A 20,130-nucleotide genomic window follows, 5' to 3' on the forward strand; every position below is an offset into this window, starting at 1 on the left:
CAATTGGGTGATCCTGAGAAAAACTGGTTTCTCAAATACAACTGGCTCTCTGTGTGTCTCTTGTGTTATTGCATGAACCATACAGAAAGTCATCGCTAGGGACACTTTATGGAGAATTCCATTGTTCCCAAAGTTCTCTCAGGGCCCTCTTCAGTCTCCCCTCCTAACAGTTCTGCTCTTTAGTGTTTCTGTAGCTTCGTCTTCTATTGTCTCCCCACTCCATCTGCATACACTCGTCCGCATTTCCCATGCTGCATATGTGATGGAGATCTTATCTTTCAACAGCTCTTATTCCTTTACTATACTTCCCCCAACAGTTCTTCCCTTAAAAAATAAGGTCTCTGGCATCTTATTTGCTCACCCCCACACATATATGGAGCGGAAACATGTGGCCACCAAGATTAAAAATTGGGGAGTTAAATAAGTAGTTCATGGAATGAAAGAATTAAACACAAGAAAGAGGTTTTCAGCCTAATATTTTTGTGCTGAAGACACAAACAAGGACTAATCTTTCCCTTCATAAAAATATTATGAATATTACCTATTATGAATAACTATAACGTTTAAAAACTCTCAGAAAGAAAAGAAAAAAGCAAAAGCAGAGAAAAGGAAAGGGTTAGATGCAGTGATTGACCTATCTGAATGCTTAAACGCAGCCTCAATGAAGCTCTATTATGCAGTATTAGTTTTGGTTGGCTATTAACTTGTGAGTCTTCAAGGACAGATTAGCATGATACAAACTCACAGCAACAGGACACGGGAGCATTAGTAATACATTGCAGAAATATGGAAAAACATCTTTCCTACACTGGAGACTTTCAATTCGCCTGATAAGAGCAGACACCCTCTGAATTGGCCAGCCCACCACAATAACAAAAGCAGTTTGCTATGTCCAGTGGAATTGTGGATTTTCACTTTGGGAGAATACATTCTTTTAGCAACCGAAGCTAGCATGGTAAGCCATTTTTGCACAAGTTTAATTGGACTAAACTTTATATCCAAGAATAAAAAACTAAGTCCAGAAGTAAAACTGTATCAAATTAAAGTGATGGAGGGAAAGGAGGCATGTCGTACATTTGCCATGTTTCATAGACAAATACACCCACAGTATGGTAAGTAGAGGGCTGAGTTAGAAAGAAACAGTTTCAATGAAGCAATTGTATCAGCTCCTCTAAAAATTAACAGAAAAATAAGTGATCACTGCATGAACTCTGACTATAATGTACTGGACTTTCGTACTAGAACTGGGATATCAGTTGAGAAATAATCAGTTGACTGATCCAATGTCCATCAAGTCAATGGAATGACTGAAAAACTTCAGAAAGCACAGGGCAGAGCCTTGGCATCACAACTCATTAAAAGTTCTGTTGAAAGCAGTGAACACTTCCCTAATGGAGCTTCATTTTAAAAAAATAGGCAGGAGAAAGAACAATCTGAAAGGAAATTACAACAATATGTACAATAACAAAGGTAATGAAAATAATAAATAGAGGTATGTGTAGAATAAAATCACAAAGAGATCCATAAGAAACAGTAAGTTTTTTCTGCAGCGGATCTATATGGCTACCCATAGATAATCAAGGATGAATAAATATGTATTAAACAAATTTGAGTGACAGCATGTTTTCCTTTTTAAAATGTAAGTTTCTTTTCTTTTCTTTTCTTTTTTAAACTTGGAATTGTGAGATTTTTGATAAAAGCAATGTAATTCAAAGATAAGACTGACACTCCATCCTTATCTTATAAAAAAGGCACAAATGGCATGAGCTCAGGAAAGCTTGAGCCTGAACTTCGAGTTTCCTTCTGCCAGTTTCCATCACAACATTTACAATATTTAATCTTGATTCTGCATCTGCATTTTCTGCGTATATTAGTGGGGTGGCAGTGGAGAACAGGAGTGAGAAGAGAGAAAGAAATTATAGAAGTACAATAGCTTAGAGAATGTTTAACCATGCATAAGTCCTTCTGTTAAATCTACATGGTTCTGGTCTACCATGGGGCAAATATTTGAAGGAGGAGGTCCAAGAGCTGCACCTAAAGATATGCATATTGCGCTTGCAAGGACTATGTCTGTACACACAAATAACTGAACTACAATCCTCTTAATGCAAGAGGCTGTGCAGCCATTTGGGAGCACAGCTGCCTGATTTACACACACCATCACAGTCAATCTAAGAGTATTAAAGCGGATGCAATAGAAAACACATTGGTCAGGTAATTTCCCTCATATCCATATCTGCTTGAGTTTCACTTTTTCTAAGAAAGAAAGAAATTGAGACTTTAGAAAAGAAGCATAGTTAGGAGAGATCCCAGTATTTGATAATGTTGCATACCAGCCCAACTCAGGCTCTTCCCATATCATGTTCCTCATGAAATTATTATATTTGGAGTTGCTTAGCTAAAGTATAGACCTGAAACTCTTACAAATATATGTCTTATAATCAAAACAGAATTTAAAGATAAATATGAAATAACAAAAATTAAAATCAAAATGATAGGATTTACAGAGTTTAAATGAAAGATTTGAACATGTGTTAAAACTTATCAAAAATTAATAGACAAAACCATAGTAAATAAAAGTCTTAAGATATAGTGATCAACTTTTTCTGAGTCTATAGTTTTCTGGGTTGGTGATTTTGGTACCAATATGGTACTCTTCATCCTCAGTATAGACTTATCTGTTTTCCAATCAAACTTTAGATCTGTTAAAAGTTATGTGATTATTACTGTTCAATCAATAGTAATACTAAAATAAGAATTTATGAATTTAAACAACTAGTTAACTATTGAAATGTCTATTCATTCTGAAGTTTCATTCCCACATAAAGATAATTTACTTATGAATTTAATTAACTTAATTCAAACTTAATTCAAAACTATTTATAATTTCTCTTGAAATTCACCAGTAGATGTAATGACAGATAATTTATAACTCTATTCTTCATTTATTAAAATGTTAAGTCACTACTATCTGAGAAGTTCTTAGGCTAATCCAATCCATGCAATGCAATGTGTCCCCTAATCTGGTTGCCAGGAGAGGACCCTATAATGCAGATCTAAGGGAAGGTGATTGTCTACACTAGTATGGTCACAACTGTTACAAAACTGTGATAATCTTGTACAAAGTATGCCTTGTGAGGTATCATTGGAAAAGTTGTAATCTAATTAATATTATTGTCTTATTATAATGTGTATATCGACATTGTGTGTGGAGATATGAAATTTTGCTATGTGTCTGTACCTGAAACATGAAAAATACCCACAGGTTAGCTCTTTAGAAATAACAAAGGAACTGTAAACAAGGATGTCTGCATGATGTCCCCACAGATGCCTCAGTTGGCATGTAGGCAAAGGTGTAAGATGGAACCTGCAATTCAGAGGAAGAAGGACTGATGGCCAAGCATGTACACCATGAAACTGCCTGACCCAGGATGCAGCCAGGATTTTTCCAGAAGAAAGAGTCAAACTATAAATGGAGAAAACAAAGGCCCTGGGCCACCGCTTTCCTACCTCATTTCTGGAATGGCAAATTCTAACACGGGAATTTTGAACAAAAGTACCAAGGCAACCCAGAGAGACTAATAGAAAACTAGCAGATTTAACATCCCTGCATTAATTTGTATTTTATGCTCTGATCTAACTGTAATGTATTTTATCTGCTTTAACCATTTAATAATTCTCATTTCTTTTCTTAGTTAATAAATCTTTTATTTTAGTTTACTAAAAGATTGGCTATCAGCGTGTTTTCTGGTGTGTGATCTACAATATCCATTGACCTACAGTATCCATTGACTTAATCTGTGGTGTTTTTTGGTTTTAATAACCTTATATCACAGCAGTCCAGTTTGTCTGTGTGGTTATAAGGGTTTGGAATGCCTAAGGAGGTTGTCTGTATAGTGATCCAGGAGTACATTTTTATTACTGGCTTGGTAAGATTTAATGTACCACCAGTTTGAGGTGTCTGCTCATGTAACTTCTGTTTGGTATCCCCAATGAAGTCCCCCTTTGCTATATTGTTAGTTTTTGGTAGAGGCATTTCACTTGTTGGGGTTTGTATTGCTGTATTTTGTTTCTGGTGTACTGTGTTATACTCCTTGTTAAAAGGAGTAGTATTAGTCATTTTACTAAGGGACAGCACCTGTTGTGTTGCAAGCACAGAGAGGAGGCATCTCCAGGCATCAAGAAAGAACCCAGGACCCGACCCATGTGAAGAGAGAGAAAAAGCCACTTTGATTAGCAAGGATCACGAAGAAGGCATGAGCCACGCCTCAGGAAAGGGGCTAGAATAATACAGTACAATACATATAGAAAAGTCTTTGTTGCTCATAAAACAGAATTAGTGTGTAAATATAGTCTTCAAATCACTTAGGCTACGGCTACACTGACGGCGGCAAAGTCGCCGCTGTCAGATTGATTGCTCTGGATCAGAGAAGTTGATGGGAGTTACGCAAGTTTTCTGTGTACATTGTGTAACTCCCGTCGACTGCTGCCAAATCCCAGAGGTAAGTGTAGACAGGGTCTTAGACAGTTCACAATGGCTGCTTTCTCAAAATAGGTAGAAACTTCAGTTCATTTCAAAGGTAGTATTAGTTCAAGGTAGGCTTATAGCTGTAGTTTTGTTCTGTGATGGCTGTGGTCTTCCTTTACAGACTGAAAAGAAAGAGAATAGACAAGGTGCTTAACTGTGATAAAGTCTTAGCAGTTGCCAGTAGGAGGGATCTTCTGTGGTTAGCTGAAAAAACCCAGCCTTTGATCTCATGTTGTCCAGGTCTTTTTGGCTTATGGGAAGTGATCTGATTCATTTATTAAGCTTCTTTCATTTTTATTTTAATAGACAGTCTACTAACTGGCTCCCTTTTGAAACACTGATGTGAGTCAATCAGAATACAATCCTTTCTTTATTTGAAGTGATCAGGATCAGAATATGAGTTGTGCTTAATGTAACACCTTTAAAAAGCTCGTTGAGAAAACTGTGTGTCTCTTTGGTGGTTTCATATTTGTAATTCTTGTAGGTTTTCTTGCCAGAACCCATGGGTCTGTACTCTTCATGTGCAAATTATATTGCACATTCATTTCCAAAAGTCATGGCATGACATTACAATTCTGCTGTCAGAACTTCAACAGTTTAAGAAATCAATGGACACTAACTCAGAGCACCCTTTCTTTTGATCTTCTGTTTTACTATTTCCATACATAGCTCTGGGGACTTTCTTTGCAAAGCTTCCATGATGTTGTGCTGTCTGAAGTGGTATAAACTTATTGGCTAACTTTGCAGTCTTATTTTCATTGTTAGGTCGGAATTGCTCTGTCAACAATTTTATTTCTGTTGACTTCAAAGATGTTTGGATCAGGCCCTAGTTCTTGTAACACATTTTATTTGGGTTCATCTTGAAGACTTTCACTTCCTATTGGCTTTTCAACATATAAATAACAGCCTGATTTCCCATTGACTTCTTTGGAAGCTGAGAGCATTCATCACTTCTGAAAACCAGGCCATTAAAAATGCTTAGCCCTATCTTTGATGTCCCATAGATACCTTTACTTGTTGCATGTATTAATCAATCAACATTCTTATTTAAAATAAAAATACATTTTCATTATATTTTGTTGATATGATCCCCTAGGAATGGAGCTTCCTCTTACCAACTTTTTTCATTCAAGGCATTTGTATTCAGAATGCTTTATCCTTAATGCCGATAGAGTTTCTCAGACTTAATCAGTCTTTTCCTAGATAAGACTGATTTCTAATAGAAGAATTTGTTTAATTCCCTTCTCTTCTTGACTATAGTAATAAATTAAATATATCTTGAAATCAACATTCTATCATATTTCAATGTAAACCAGATCACAGAAATGAAGAGGTGATGTTCTTTCTTCACAAAAACCCCAAGGCCAAGATATTCTACAGTGACTAGTGATTTTGGGCACTTAACCCACCCAGACGTCTTAGAAAGACCTGATTTTCGGAGGGTAGGTGTTCAGTGCTTTCTGAAAATCAGGTTTTTTTTAAATGCATCAAGTTTAAGGCCTCAAATAATGAGGCATCTAAAGCTATTACACACTTTTGAAAATCGTAGTCCTGGAAATTCATCCTCTGTGATGCATAGGAAAACAGCTGTACCAAAGAACTCAGGCCTATTATCTACTACATATATAACGTTATTAATTAAGGGAAGAGCTGGGTGAAATTTTGCAGATGAAACTATTTTTTCCTGAAAAATGTAGATTTGGGTCATCCAAAACATTTCATGAATTTGTGTTGAATTCACTGAATTGTTTCAGTAAAAATAAAATAAATCCAAAAATGTCAAATTTGCTTTTGTGATGTAAAACTTTCCATTTAAAAATTTGCTTCAATTTTTTTAATAAAAAAGGTAATCAAACCGTAAAACTAAATCAAAGCATTTAGTTTTCAGTTGAAAGAAACATTTTATTTGACATGAAATTTTTTTGACTTTTTTGTTTCACTGAAAATTCTTACATCCTTTTGTTGCAGGTTGACCCGAAATGATGTTTTTTCTTTGTTCAGCCACTGAATCAAAAAAAAAAAAAAAAGTTATTCCACAGCTCTAATTATGGTGGCTATTGCACCACATATTATACACATGCACCTAGGACGTCCATCTCTAAAAATGTGTCCCTGTGTGCTACATTCAGGCAGTACAAGCCCAAACATGATGTTACGTTACCAAGTTCAGTAGGCCAGAATAGTAACTGACAAGCGTTTTGTGAGATTTCAATGGACTTAAGTATATACTTAACATTAAATATGTGTTTAAGTGCTACACTGAGTAGGAATGGACTTGGGCATGTGTCTAAATGATTTATTGAACTGGGGCCTAAGTAAGAATCTCAGGTTTTGGCCCAGGATATAAATGAGTACGGTACATTTATAGACATTTTAGGCCACATTTTGCCTTCAGATATACATGTACAACCCCTTTTTACTTGTATGGCTACACCTGAAAGCAGAATTTGACTCAGAAGTTCTTATTTGGGAGAAAGGCAGCACTATCAGCTGCTGGAACATGGAAACATCAGGGGCCTTTCTTGCATGGTAGTCATGGAGTTTGCTTCTTACTTTCTTATTTCAAAGTAGTGGTTCCCCTTAGCAGCTGTATAACGTGTGTGTGTGTACACATACACACTAATATATATATATTTAATAGCATGCAGCTATCCAGTTCTGCTCCCTTTCCCAGGCAGTCATACACAAAAGAATGTTATCAGGGGGTATACTGATCCTGATGTGCTTGTTTCTAATGGTAGCATATGCATAACGGATGCAGAGAGCTAAAACCTCCTATTTTGGAGCATCTTTAACATCAGGAATGTTACACGTGTATCTGTTTTACTAGACTTTTTGGCAGATGGCACTATCCAAGCTGGGCAGCAGTTTTCAGCAGAGGCATCTGCTAGCCTCTCAAGTACATCAATGATCTATATTTTGGATAATTCAAATGCCTATCTAACATCAAAATAAGCCCCTAGCTCTCAATGCTAGAGATGACTGAATAATAAAAAACATTAACTTGGTAATATTTTAGTGAACAATTGTATCATGTTCATTTTGCTAAGATTCATGTTAGTAATTATTCAGTATGGCTGGAAATGTTTGCAAATTCCAAGAATTTCACAAATTGAATGTGAAATTAGAAAATTCATAATAGAATTTGTATGTTATTATTCACTTTGCACTATTCTATTTATTTTTCTTCTGTTTTAAAAGTTTCAGACATCCAATCAGGGAGTACAAACAATACCATGTGATCAACTGCACTGCAGAAATAATGAATAGAGACTGTCTAAAGAGAAGAATTCATGAACAACTTATTGCCTAAAAAATTATCTCACTAACCTATTTGGCCAATATTTATTTGTGAACTTTTTAGCTATCTTTAGTGCATAACTCACTGACTTCTCTTGGCTCTTCAGTTCATCCCTTTCCTCCCATGTGTTCAGTTTTCTCTGATCTGGGACTCATATGCCCAGCCAGCTCTCCATGAACCACCAGCAAGTTATCTATAGACCAGTTTGGGAAAATCTAATCTAAAAGAATCCCTAAATTTCTCGCTTTTATTTAGTGAATGTATCAGCACACATGCATGAATTCTTGATCTTTCCTTCTCTAATATATACATATAACGTCATGTGTGAGTGTATATATTAATAGTTTATACAAAATTTCCAAATCACAACATTCCGCTACACACACTTCTCCCCCTAGGAAGAGGCTGAAGAACAAATGTGACAGATGTTCATCACATTGCTTGATTCACTACAGGAAGGCACTCAGGTACTATTGTGATGAGTGCAGTAAATGAAACTATATAGACTAGAATAGAATAACACAGAAGTAAAGCAATACTTAGTCTATGACATTTTATTGTAACTTAGCAGAAGCATTATGCTACTTAATGACACTTACTTCACAGTAATGTTGTGAAGAATAATTAGTCAATGTTTATAAAGCATTTTGGAAAATGCAAATTACTATATAAGAGCTAGATATTATTAGCATTTTCCACTACATAAAGCAGGTTGAAAAGGAGACTCTATATCCCCCTGCAGACTGAGTTCCTCTCCTCATTTCACTTGTCATTAAGGGTCAGAGCATCTTCCCAAAATGGGCTAACCCCCAAGGTCACTTAATTAGATAGAAAACATAGTTTATGTCACAACTAATCAGACTTTGTTACAAAAGAATCTCTTCTGCAATAGAAGGTTAAATGTATCTGTTTTTTTTGTGTGAATATTGTCAAAATGTGCTCATCTCCTGAAAGTAAAATTATCTGAACTGGGCGTTATGTAGAATAAGTCATTTTTTATTCTGCTTCTTCAGCCCAAAGGGTAAGTTTTGTTTTCAGAAAATTTGGTAAAATGCTGTTTGGAAAAAAATATACTCATTTTTCAAACTCTGATCTATAAAAATGGTCACTTAGAAAACTTCAACATTGCTTTTTTGTCTTCTCTCTTCACTAAGATACACCTAAACCAGCTTCTTTTTAAAACATCAAAAGCATTATGGATATCTGGCCTGTATCCTGGATCATAAAGGCAATGGAAGTTCTGCCATTGATTTCAGTGGAAGGAGAACTGGGGGTCTGAGTCCTTAATTGAGGACAAGTTCTTTTGATACATTTGAAGGACTCTAGCTTGTAAATTATTTAGTTCTACATTTGATGAGCCAGATTGTGACACCTGTCCTCATGTGGAATAACACCTTGCCCTAAAATCATTATTGATGTTGAAGTCAATGAGAGTACTTATATGCTTAAAATGAGGTTTGTAGTTAACTACATTGCTGAATGTAGGGACTAATATTGTAATCATAAAACCTCAACAACAACAAAACCACAAATGTAAAAAAATAACAGATATGAACATTTGGACAGTGGCAATACCCAACGATAATGAATGGAGTCTGAAATGAAAATGGAACAAGGTCTTTCAGTGATGTGATATTACAATCTATTTATACTTACTGTATAACTGGACAGACTAAACAGTTTCTTTTCGTCCAACAGAACATTGTAAGAGACTGCCTTCTGCCTTTATGCATTTTTACTTTGATTTCCTTGGATTATACATGACTGTTAAGTTTGAATTTTATTTTTTTTAATACCAATGTTATTTTTAGAGGAGATAAAATGTGAATGCAAATTATATCTTAAAATACACTCATTGGCATGTATTATAAATTAGAGTTAGATTTTGCTTTAAAAACTCTTATAAAATTGATGTGTACTAGGGTTTGATAAGCTTTCAAAGGCAAATTCCTGACTATATAACATGTTTCTTTTAATACTAGTTGGAGGTAATAGCTGTGTCCTCACTTATATAAAGACAATTTGTGTTGGATATATTTTATAATTTCTATTTTTTTCCCCTTTATTCAATAAATTGTTGCAAGTGAAAAAGCTTATGCTGGATGGATGGAGATTGGAGTCTGAACAAAGCCATTTAGGTTGGGACTAGGTGTTAACTTTTCCTAAGAATGGATAAGACTGAAAACATATTGGAAAAAGAGTAAAAAGTAAAATTCTCTCTTGTGAGACAGAGTTACTGATGTTGAATAAAAATAAAAATACAATTAAGAACACAATACTTTACTAGATAGCTCTTTGTTGTTGGGTTCTAAGCTGATAGACTGTTGGTATTTTATTTAACCCAGAAAAAAAGCAAGCAGGAATATGGAACGGCAGTACAAAAGAATAATATTCCCTTTGACTGCAAACACCTGTCCTATTCAATGTACGTATAATAGTTTCCAGAAAGTGGCATTTTTCTTTAACAGCATCATGAGATCAGGGAAATTTGTCTTCTAGAGATTTGTCAGCCACCGACAATAGAACTATGGTTAGAGCACTGAACAAAAAGATTATACAAAAAAGGCCAAAAAGCATCCTGAACACAAAATAGGGAGAAAAAATAACAGACTACAGAAGCTGTGAATGTGCTGTGTTGACCTAGGCCAAGTTCCATGCTAAGAAGGTGAGATGAAGGAAAGACAAAGATGTAAGGAAATCCTTTGATAGCTAGAAGGCACCATGGATAAATTGTTTAGGAATGGGTTTTTGACACATCTGTATAACTAATCATGGGAGAGCACCACATTTTCAAAAGTGGACTCAGACTGCACTCCCCTCCCCGGAAAATAATTGCACAGAAAAATGGGTACTACAGTTAACTAGGCATTAACCTGATTTGTGCATTTCAATGCACATTTGTAGGAACAAATGCAGGTTTCATGTGTATAAATTGGTGTGTGTGAAAAATGTTTTGGGCACAATTTATTTTTGGCCTTCTAGAACAGAAACATGAGCACTACCCATTGAGCGGAAGCTAAAAGTTGTAAAGTGGAGACTGGAAACAGAAAAATAAGCAAATGTGCAAGGGACAGAGCAAGAGTCAGAATGGAACCAACAGCTGGCATATGTGCTGGGGATATCTAGCAAGTCAGAGAGGGGGATGAATTAGTAGTGGATCTACATAGTCCACATTTGGCCCATAGTTGCTTGATGGCAACTTGTGGAGGATTTCATTCTGCAGTATCCTGAAAGAAGCTTTGATTATGATAAGGGTTATCTTTGCTCTGCTGGTTGTTCTTAATCATGCAAAGTTATGTATGGATATATCTCCCTCATATCATGATATGTACTGAGAGAATTTAAAATATTTATTTATTTTTCCCTGCTAATAGACCGGATAAATAGCGGTGTCTACTTAAAGCAATAGCATTAAATAGATATTTCTTGCTGCTGCCTGCAATTACTGTCAGCTTCAGAATAATTATATTTTTAAAATCATATCCACATATATATATATATACACATACACACACACACATGTATTTGTTGTTATTCTAGGATTGTAAAGCCACTTTCCATCTTGTAAAAGTTCCATCTTTCCTGCATGTAGTTGTACCTGACAAGTTAAAAAAAAAGAAATTTGGCACGATGGACTTAAATCAGACCCTAATGCTTCCCGATGCTGGCAAAATAGGAATAAATTATTTGACTATAATGTTCAGTTTTGAAATAAATAATGCATTTGTTTTTCTTTAAGAAGAAAACTTCCTTCAAGATGGACAGTTAGTTGGTTCCCTGAAGATCTCTAAAGACCACAGTAAGAAAGCAAGAGAATCACAGAGAGCATTTCAATGTGTGTAAAATAATTTGGGCCCAATTTTTTAGTAAAGTTGGGGCAGCATAATCAGCCAGGAACTGGACCAACACCAAGACAACTCCAGGATCAGGGAATCATAAAGAAGGGCCGCTATACTGAGCACTCTTCCACCACTCAACCCAGGATCTGGGTCCTAAACGGCCACATCAGATGCATCAGGCCCACAGTTTGTCCTTTGCTTCTTTAAATAAACCACCCACATCCAATGGTAACTGCAGTTTACCAAAAAAGTCATAACCGCAATGTAGTTTATCCAAAATATTATTAACTTTTACAGATTCGCACATGCTCAACTTCAGGTTCCCTACTTTTCTTACAAAACATGTCTTCCATTTTAGTGCATGTGCATGATGCCCAATCAAGGTGGAAGTGCAGTTTAGCATCACACTGGATTTTGGAACATAATATTCTAAGTATTGAGCAGAGGAACATAGCAAACCAGTGCATAAGTAAAGCTGAAAGCTATTCATTGTAAGATTTGATGAATATTTTTCCAGGAAAGCTCATGAAGACCACATACTAGAGTTTGCAGCAAATGTTCTCTGGGAAGTTAACCATCATGTTTTGCCGGGAAAGTCTCATTTATGCTGTCGCTTTATGCTATGATCTTGCAATGAGAGGTATGCAGGCTGACTCCTGTGCCCATGTGGAGTCCCGCTGAATAATATTGAGATCCTGGAACAAAGACATTCCTTTTGCTTGGGAGAGTAGCAGTTTTAAGGCTTCAGTATTATAGATCCTACTGTAGCTTTGATTGTGTTATGTACACATTAAGGGACAGATTATCAAAATTGCTCCAGGCCATGTTTTCAAGAGCTCAGCTCTCCCAGCTGAGGCCTGCTTTTCAAACAAGCTCAGTTTCCGTTAGGTACCTAGAGGCCAGGTTGTAAAAAGACAACTCAATATACTGAACTTTTTTGAAAATATGGCTACTTTACCTTGGTGGCTAAATGGGAGCTGAGCTCACTTGAAAATCTGGTGCTAAATAGGACTCTGTGTGGATGCAGGGGTCTGCCTGCATGGTACACACTACAGAATCATGGTCTTTACAAGTAATATACATTGTTAAGGGCCATTACTTTCTAAATGGTGGGTACTGCTCATAAGCTTTATGATTAAATAAATGATAGCCAGACCAAAACTGACATATTTCATAATCTACTTAACTTTATGCCAGAGGTGCTGAAGGGTTCATGAGAACTCTCTGTGTATTAAAATATCCTCTTCTCCATATGGGTAGTAACTACAGTCCTGGAGCTTTAAAACGGTGACAGTTCTGCACCAAAGGGGGAGTGTATTTGATACAGGATCTAAAGGTATGTCTTTAGTGCAGAGGTCATCATGTGATCAGCAGCTTAATTAGCCTAATCTGGATGTCAGCAGCCACACTGCTAAGACGCATCCATGTTACTGTGTCCTCCCAGATGCTGTGTTCACCCATGTGAACCTCTAGGACTTCTGAGGGCATATCCCATGGCTGTTTGTGCTGCAGCAAGATGAACTGCTCTAAGATTCTCTCCCAGTTAACTGTGGGAGAACATGTCTGTCCTTCCGGGTGTGAAGGAGGAATTGTGGAAAGGCACTGGAGGACTATCAGTGCTCAGGCGATTTACCCTGTGTCCTTTCTGCAACGTGAGTGGAATACCAGCCTGAATAAAAGCCCTTTCCAGCTTGATCCTATAACCCCAGAAGAGGCCAGCTAGCTTTGGTAGAAAGCAGCACTAAACTCTGGTCACAGGGTTTTGTGTGTGGATGGGAGTTGGAAACAACCAAATAAGAGTGCAGGTTAACTCCGCTGTGAAGACAAACCCTTAGTGTTATTCACCTGAAATTTCTTGCAGGACGTGTGTAATTTTAAGGCTCCAAGACGATAACAAAAATAGAAACCAATGTGGCCTTACTTTGTCTGCAGGTCACTGAATATTCCTGGTGTTTGTTTCTTAATCTCTTGTGGGGTATTCAGCTGGAAAAACACTTGGACAAACTTTTCTTGTAGCAAATAGGTGTACAAGGAACACTGAAAATAATGTCAGTACATGTTTTCCCATTTTTCTCCTTCGATGCAATGGGAATATTTCCCTCCAACATGAGCTATCTTTCACCCTTCTACTATTCTCAAATAAGGCCCAACCTTAAGGAGTGTTACCTGTTCTTTTCTGAGGTACCACTGGTTTAATCCTGGCTCCTCACCTCAAGCAGTTGTTGCTGCAAGAAAATAACTCTTCCACTTGGGTTGGTTACTATGAAATTGGAGCTTTAAAATTCTGAAAACAATGGGAGTTTTCCATATTGCTGCTAATGTCATATAGGGGCATGAGGACTTTCCATTGACTTCCAATTCATGGATGAATTAGACATGGAGGGTGGAATTTTCAAAACACTTACGTTGGACTACTTCTGCTTCCTTTGAATAAAGAGTTAAGCACTCATTAATTTCAAAGACCTTTGGGAATGCTCCTCTTACTCTGAATGCACATGTACATGTGTTTGTAGGGGAATCAGATTACAAAATTTGGGCTAAATCCAAATTTGGAGGCTGACTGCTTTCTGTACGGTATTTGAATCACACCACTAGTTCCAAACACTAGCCCTTCTGACCTTGGGAGTTCTGAAATCTGAATTTGAATGTTGCGATTTTAACTTGTCTCTAACATAATTCCAGCCTGTGTAAAGCTATTCAGATAGGTTGAACCTTTATTTTAATTGCCCATCCAATAATGTATGTCCGTACAAAATGAAAAGGATAATCCCATATCTATTCTGCAGAGGAACTGATCAAATTCAACCACTTCCTTACTTTCATGCATGCAGGATTATTACAGTTGCCCAGGAATATGTTACTCCCCTCTCATTATTTATTATTATTATTATTAATTTTAACAAATATCCAGAACACTGACATATTGGTAATTCAATTTTTGGTGCATTTGTTTTCCTTTAAAAGATGACATCATGGTAATAATTGGTGACTCTATTATTATGACAGATGGAAGAGCTTCTTTTAATTATTATTATCTTTAAATTAAAGGTTCTCTTGTTTTTAACACATCGGTGGATGTTTTGTAAAATATTATTAGATGATCCTGACAATGTTTCTTGTTATGACAGCGTAGTCACATCATCTCTCACAACCACTTTGGTCTCACCAAGCAGCTCATCCAGCAACAATCAAATGTGAACAGGGACACTGTCCAGCATACATGCCATTAATTTACAAGCCAGTGACAAGAGCAAGATTTTTTTCTACAAGATTAAATTTGAGACAAAGACAAACTGTGATGAAACATTAGAAATAATTTATGATGGCAGATGATGATGAAGTTGTACAATATTATCCGACAGGAATATGGAATTGATCCTGGCTTTTACAGGACTTAGAAATCAAGCAGTTTGTCTTTGAGCTGCTTCAGTGAGATGCTTCCCATCTGCTTTTCAAGATATGAACAAAACTGGGTAAGCTTGCCATACAAATGCTGCTCCAGTCAAGTTGCTGTGAAAGATTTAGTTGACAATGATTAAAATCAGTAACCAAATTCTGACCTCAGATATGTGGATGCATATTGTACGGTCAATTTTTTTAATGTATATGCAGTTAGGTACTTGCAAAATAAGGTCCTTAGGCACCCATGGAAGCACCAAAAGCCGCTTAAAAGCTGCAGGTCTCCTGCCCAGGTGTATTAAAGAATGGGAACTCCCAGTGCAGAAGAGATCTACACAGCTGACTTTGTGGGCTGTGGAGATGGCATGGACATGTTGGGAGATGCCATATATCCCCACACATATATCCACAAAGCAACAAATCCACAAAAGAAGAGCAACAGACACATCCTCTGCCCCTTCCCATATACACAGTGCCTGCAAGTAGGGTCAGGGATACTCTGGGTCAGCGGTGGATAAAGAGTCTGCCTGCCACTTTGTACACCTAGTTAATTTCTTCCACAGTCTAAACCATTTTGCTGACAAGCTCAGAATCTGACTCTAACGGCCTGTGTATCTGAGATTATAATTGGACCCTAAATTATTCAGTAATTCAATAACAGATGACAGACAAGTCTAAAATGTTCAATATTTACTTTTACCACCCCCCGGGGCATTGCTCTGATATTGGCCAGTACAAGGTTTGCCTTCTATGGGTGGCAGTTGTACATATCCATTGTCTCCTGTGCGTGAGGGAAGAGGTGAGTTTGTATTGTGTAATAAAATATATCACACACTGAACTGAGGTTTGGGTGATTTTATACAGCAGCACAGGAATTCCCCTTTACTGGAGAATATTCACTTGGAGAACAATGTACATTTTAGCGTGAACTGTGAACCTACCATTGCAGTAACAATGCGGTAGTCTCCGTAGGCAGACGCTATGTTTCAAAGAAGCTTGTTGATATTTATACATGAAATGTAACTGCTTACTTTTGCTGCTGCCGTTTCTGATGTCATAAACCTGCCCTGCACACTCTCAAACATCTAACGTGCCAGGAAGATCAAGATAATTTGAAATGACCCAGAAAAGAAACCACTGGTATTAAAGGTCATCAAACCATAATATTTTTCTCAGTGGGCTCATAGTTTTGAAGATAAATTTTAAGGGAAAAAAGGGGTGGGAGGCATGACTCTGGAACAAGACCCTTACACACAGCATCACTGTGACTACTACTGTGATTTATGTCCTAGGTTATTGTAATTTACTTTACACTGGTATTCAGTAGAGTACCCTGTTAGTTTCCACCATTCAGTCATCTAAATGACATTACATTTGGATCTAATAGCTGTAGGTCCTGTCAGAATAGGACCCTAGGATAGTAACTCAAAATTCATGACCAAATTAAGGATAAATGTTCAAAAATAACACACTGGAGATGTGTGTTTAAAATACCCATTGACAAATGTACCCTTTAGTATCTGCATCTGCCTTGGCAGCGTTTGGTTAAGTATTTCTTAGCATTGGACTGGGCTGGAATCTATTATGTGAACTGAAGCGAGAAGAATGAAGTCTGGCGTCCATAGTATTGACACACTGGTCATTCCAAATTTCTCACCTCACTGTCCAAATTGCTTTCTAAAGCCCTGATCCAAAGTTAACCAAAGTCAATAGATGTCTTTCAGTTAACTCACTAAGGTTTGGATCAGGCTCTAACTTTCTAGCAGGCCTGTACATAGAAATGATCATGGTATTTGTATTAAGTATTTTTTTTATGAACTGCTTCAATAATATTCTCAAACTGAGTCCTCAGAGCATAAGGCCTAAAACATTTTATATAAATTTTATCATAAACTCTAATAGGTATAAACAGAAAAATATATTCTCCTTCCCTTATATCTGAAAGGTCAGATATCCATCACAGACTCCTCGCTGCCTCGGAGGCAGCATGAGATCATTCCAGTCTTACTTTCCCTGACATGTTCCTGATTTATCACTCCTCCAGCTATCAGCGGTACAATGCTTACAGTATGCTGTTCACAAAAGCTATGATACATTTGCAGAAGGATAAATATTAAGGATCTCTTAAGGCTGCTACAGAAAGTAGGAGTTCTAAAGCCTTAAATAATAGAATCATAAAAATGAAGGGCGAGAAGGGACCTCAAGAAGTCATCAAGACCTGCCCCCTGCACTGTGGCAGGACCAAATAAACCTAGACCATCCTTGAAAGGTATTTCTCCTACCTGATTTTAAAATCCTCCATTGATGGGGATTCTACAACCTCCCTTAGGAGCCTATTCCAGAGCTTAAGTACCATTAGAGTTAGAAAGTTTTTCCTAATATCTAACCTAAATCTCCCTTGTTGCAGATTAAGTCCATTACTTCTTGTCCTACCTTCAGTGGACACAAAGAGCAATTCATCACTGTCCTCTTTATAACAGCCCTCAACATATTTGAAGATTAACCAGGTCCCCTCTCAGTCTTCTTTTCTCAAGGCCATGCCCAGTTTTTTTGAACTTGTCCTCGTAGATCAGGTTTGCTAAACCTTTTATTATTTCTGTTGCTCTTCTCTGGACTCTTTTCAATTTGTTCATATCTTTCCTAGAGTGTGGCACCCAGAACTGGACACAGTACTTCAGCTGACGCCCCATCAGTGTCGAGTCAGGCGGGACAATTACTTCCCATGTCTTAAATACAACACTCCTATTAATAAACCCCAAAATAATATTACCCGTTTTTGCAGTTGCATCATATTGTTGACTCATCTTCAATTTGTGATCAACCATAATCCCAGATCCTTTTCAGCAGTACTACCGCCTAGCCAGAAATTCCCCATTTTGTAGTTGTGCATTTGGTTTTTCCTTCCTAACTGAAGAACTTTGCCTTTATTGAATTTAATCTTCTCCAGTTAGTCAAGATTGTTTTGAATTCTAATCCGGTCCTCCAGAATGCTTACAGCCCCTCACAGCTTGGTATCATCTGCAAATTTTATAAGTATACTCAATTATCCAAGCCATTAATGAAAATATTGAATAGAACTGGACTCAGAACTGATTGCTGCACGACCTGACTAAATACGCCCTCCCACTTTGACAGTGAACCAATAACTACTTTTTGAGTACAGTCTTTCAACCAGTTGTGCATTCACCTTATAGTAATTTCATTCAAACCACATTTCCCTAGTTTGCTTATGAGAATGTCATGTGGAACTGTGACAAATGCCTTACTAAAATCAAGATATATCACATTTACTGCTTCCCACCATCCACCAAGCCAGTAACCCTGTCAAAGAAATGTTTCCATCATTCCAGAATGTTCTGTTCTAGTGAACCACTTTAGTCCACTGTATAACATGAAAACACAAAAGTTCAGCATATTATAGCAACATACTCTGTCAGGGAAGACACAGCATACACAGCCACTCTCTTGTTGTCTACAGAAAATTGATGGTTTATCCAGTCTTTCCACCAGAATTTTCTTTAATCTGATTTCCAAAGCCAAATTTTGCTTGCAGTCCACAAGCAGCTGCCACACATCAAAAATAATCAGACCATTTTCAAGCACAGCTCAATAATTAAATAGGGGAGTGTAAAAAAAGAACCAAAATGATGCTGGGCTTGATCAGAATATTGGGCAGAATATCACTTTGAAAGCACAAGGCCAAAAACTGCATTCTACAAGGTCTGACAACTCACAAGATGTCTCTCTGAATTCATGCAGAGGGGATCAACTTTCTACTTAAACTTTATCACATCCTCATGGCAGGGAATTCTTTTTAACTTGGAGAGATCTCTGACTTCTAGTCTAAAGTACTCTAACTGCACAGTATAGGAATGGTAATTTTAACTGTCAGATTGCTACAGTTTAAGAGAACTACATAATCTGCGTAACAAACAGTTGGCCATTTTTTCAGTATAAATGACTGCTATTAATTAATTACTCAAAATGAATTGTACAAAAGAGAGAAAACAACAGTAAGAATTTTTACTGCCCAGGAATGTACTCAGTTTGTAACTGAATTCATATGGTTGTTTCTCCAGGAGGTATAATGGTGAGTTTGCCCCGGCCTCGAGGCAGCAGCTCTGGAAAAAGACTTGGTTTTCTAAACAGAGGAGAAAATATGGCAGTGTTAGGGTTGTTATTATTATTGATAATAACACAGGCCACAGAATTTCACCCAGTGACTCCTGTATCAAGCACATAACTTCTAGTTGGGATGAGCTTTTCTTGTAGAAGACAACATCCACTCTTGATTTTAAAAGACGTTATCTGACCGCGAATTGACCACATTCCTAGGTAAATTGTTCTAATGGCTATTATTATTGATAATAATAATGATAATAAGACTGAGCAATTGTTTGCACTTATGTAGCACCTCTCCAAAGAATTCAAAGTACTTTATAGGCTGGATAAAAGGCCTGTTGAAGCTAATGGGCATCCTTCCACTGATGTCAGTGGGCGTTGGATCAGGTCCTGTGCAAATTATTATTTTACTTATTTTGCAGATAAATAAAATAAGGCACAGAGAAGCTATGAGATATGCTCAAGGGTTATACATTTATACAGCCAATGGGGAATTGAGAATACAACGAAGGCGTCAACAAAGCCCACCATTGCTTTCAAGTAACCTATGAGAAACATTTATATTTTGGTGTCACAAATAGATTTACACCTGGTGAACACTGCAGTCCCTGCAGGATTTTAAGCCAGAAGAGATTCATTCTGATGATCTATCTAACACAGGCCACAGAAATTCACCCAGTGACCCCCTGTATCAAGCACATAACTTCTGCTTGGGATGAGCTTTTCTTGTAGAAGACGACATCCACTCTTGATTTTAAAAGACGTTATCTGATGGAGAATTGACCACATTCCTAGGTAAATTGTTCCAATGGCTATTTTCGCCCACTGTTCAGGCATTTGTGCCTACTCTGAATTCGTCCATCTTCAGCTTCCACCCATTGGCTCTTGTACTGCTGTCGTCTGCTACATTAAAGAACTGTCTGCTTTCATTTCACTGCTCT

This window comes from Emydura macquarii, unplaced genomic scaffold, assembly GCF_026122565.2.
Source record: "Emydura macquarii macquarii isolate MOO-44397 ecotype Brisbane River unplaced genomic scaffold, CSIRO-AGI_Emac_v2 contig_2481, whole genome shotgun sequence".
Taxonomy (NCBI): domain Eukaryota; kingdom Metazoa; phylum Chordata; order Testudines; family Chelidae; genus Emydura; species Emydura macquarii.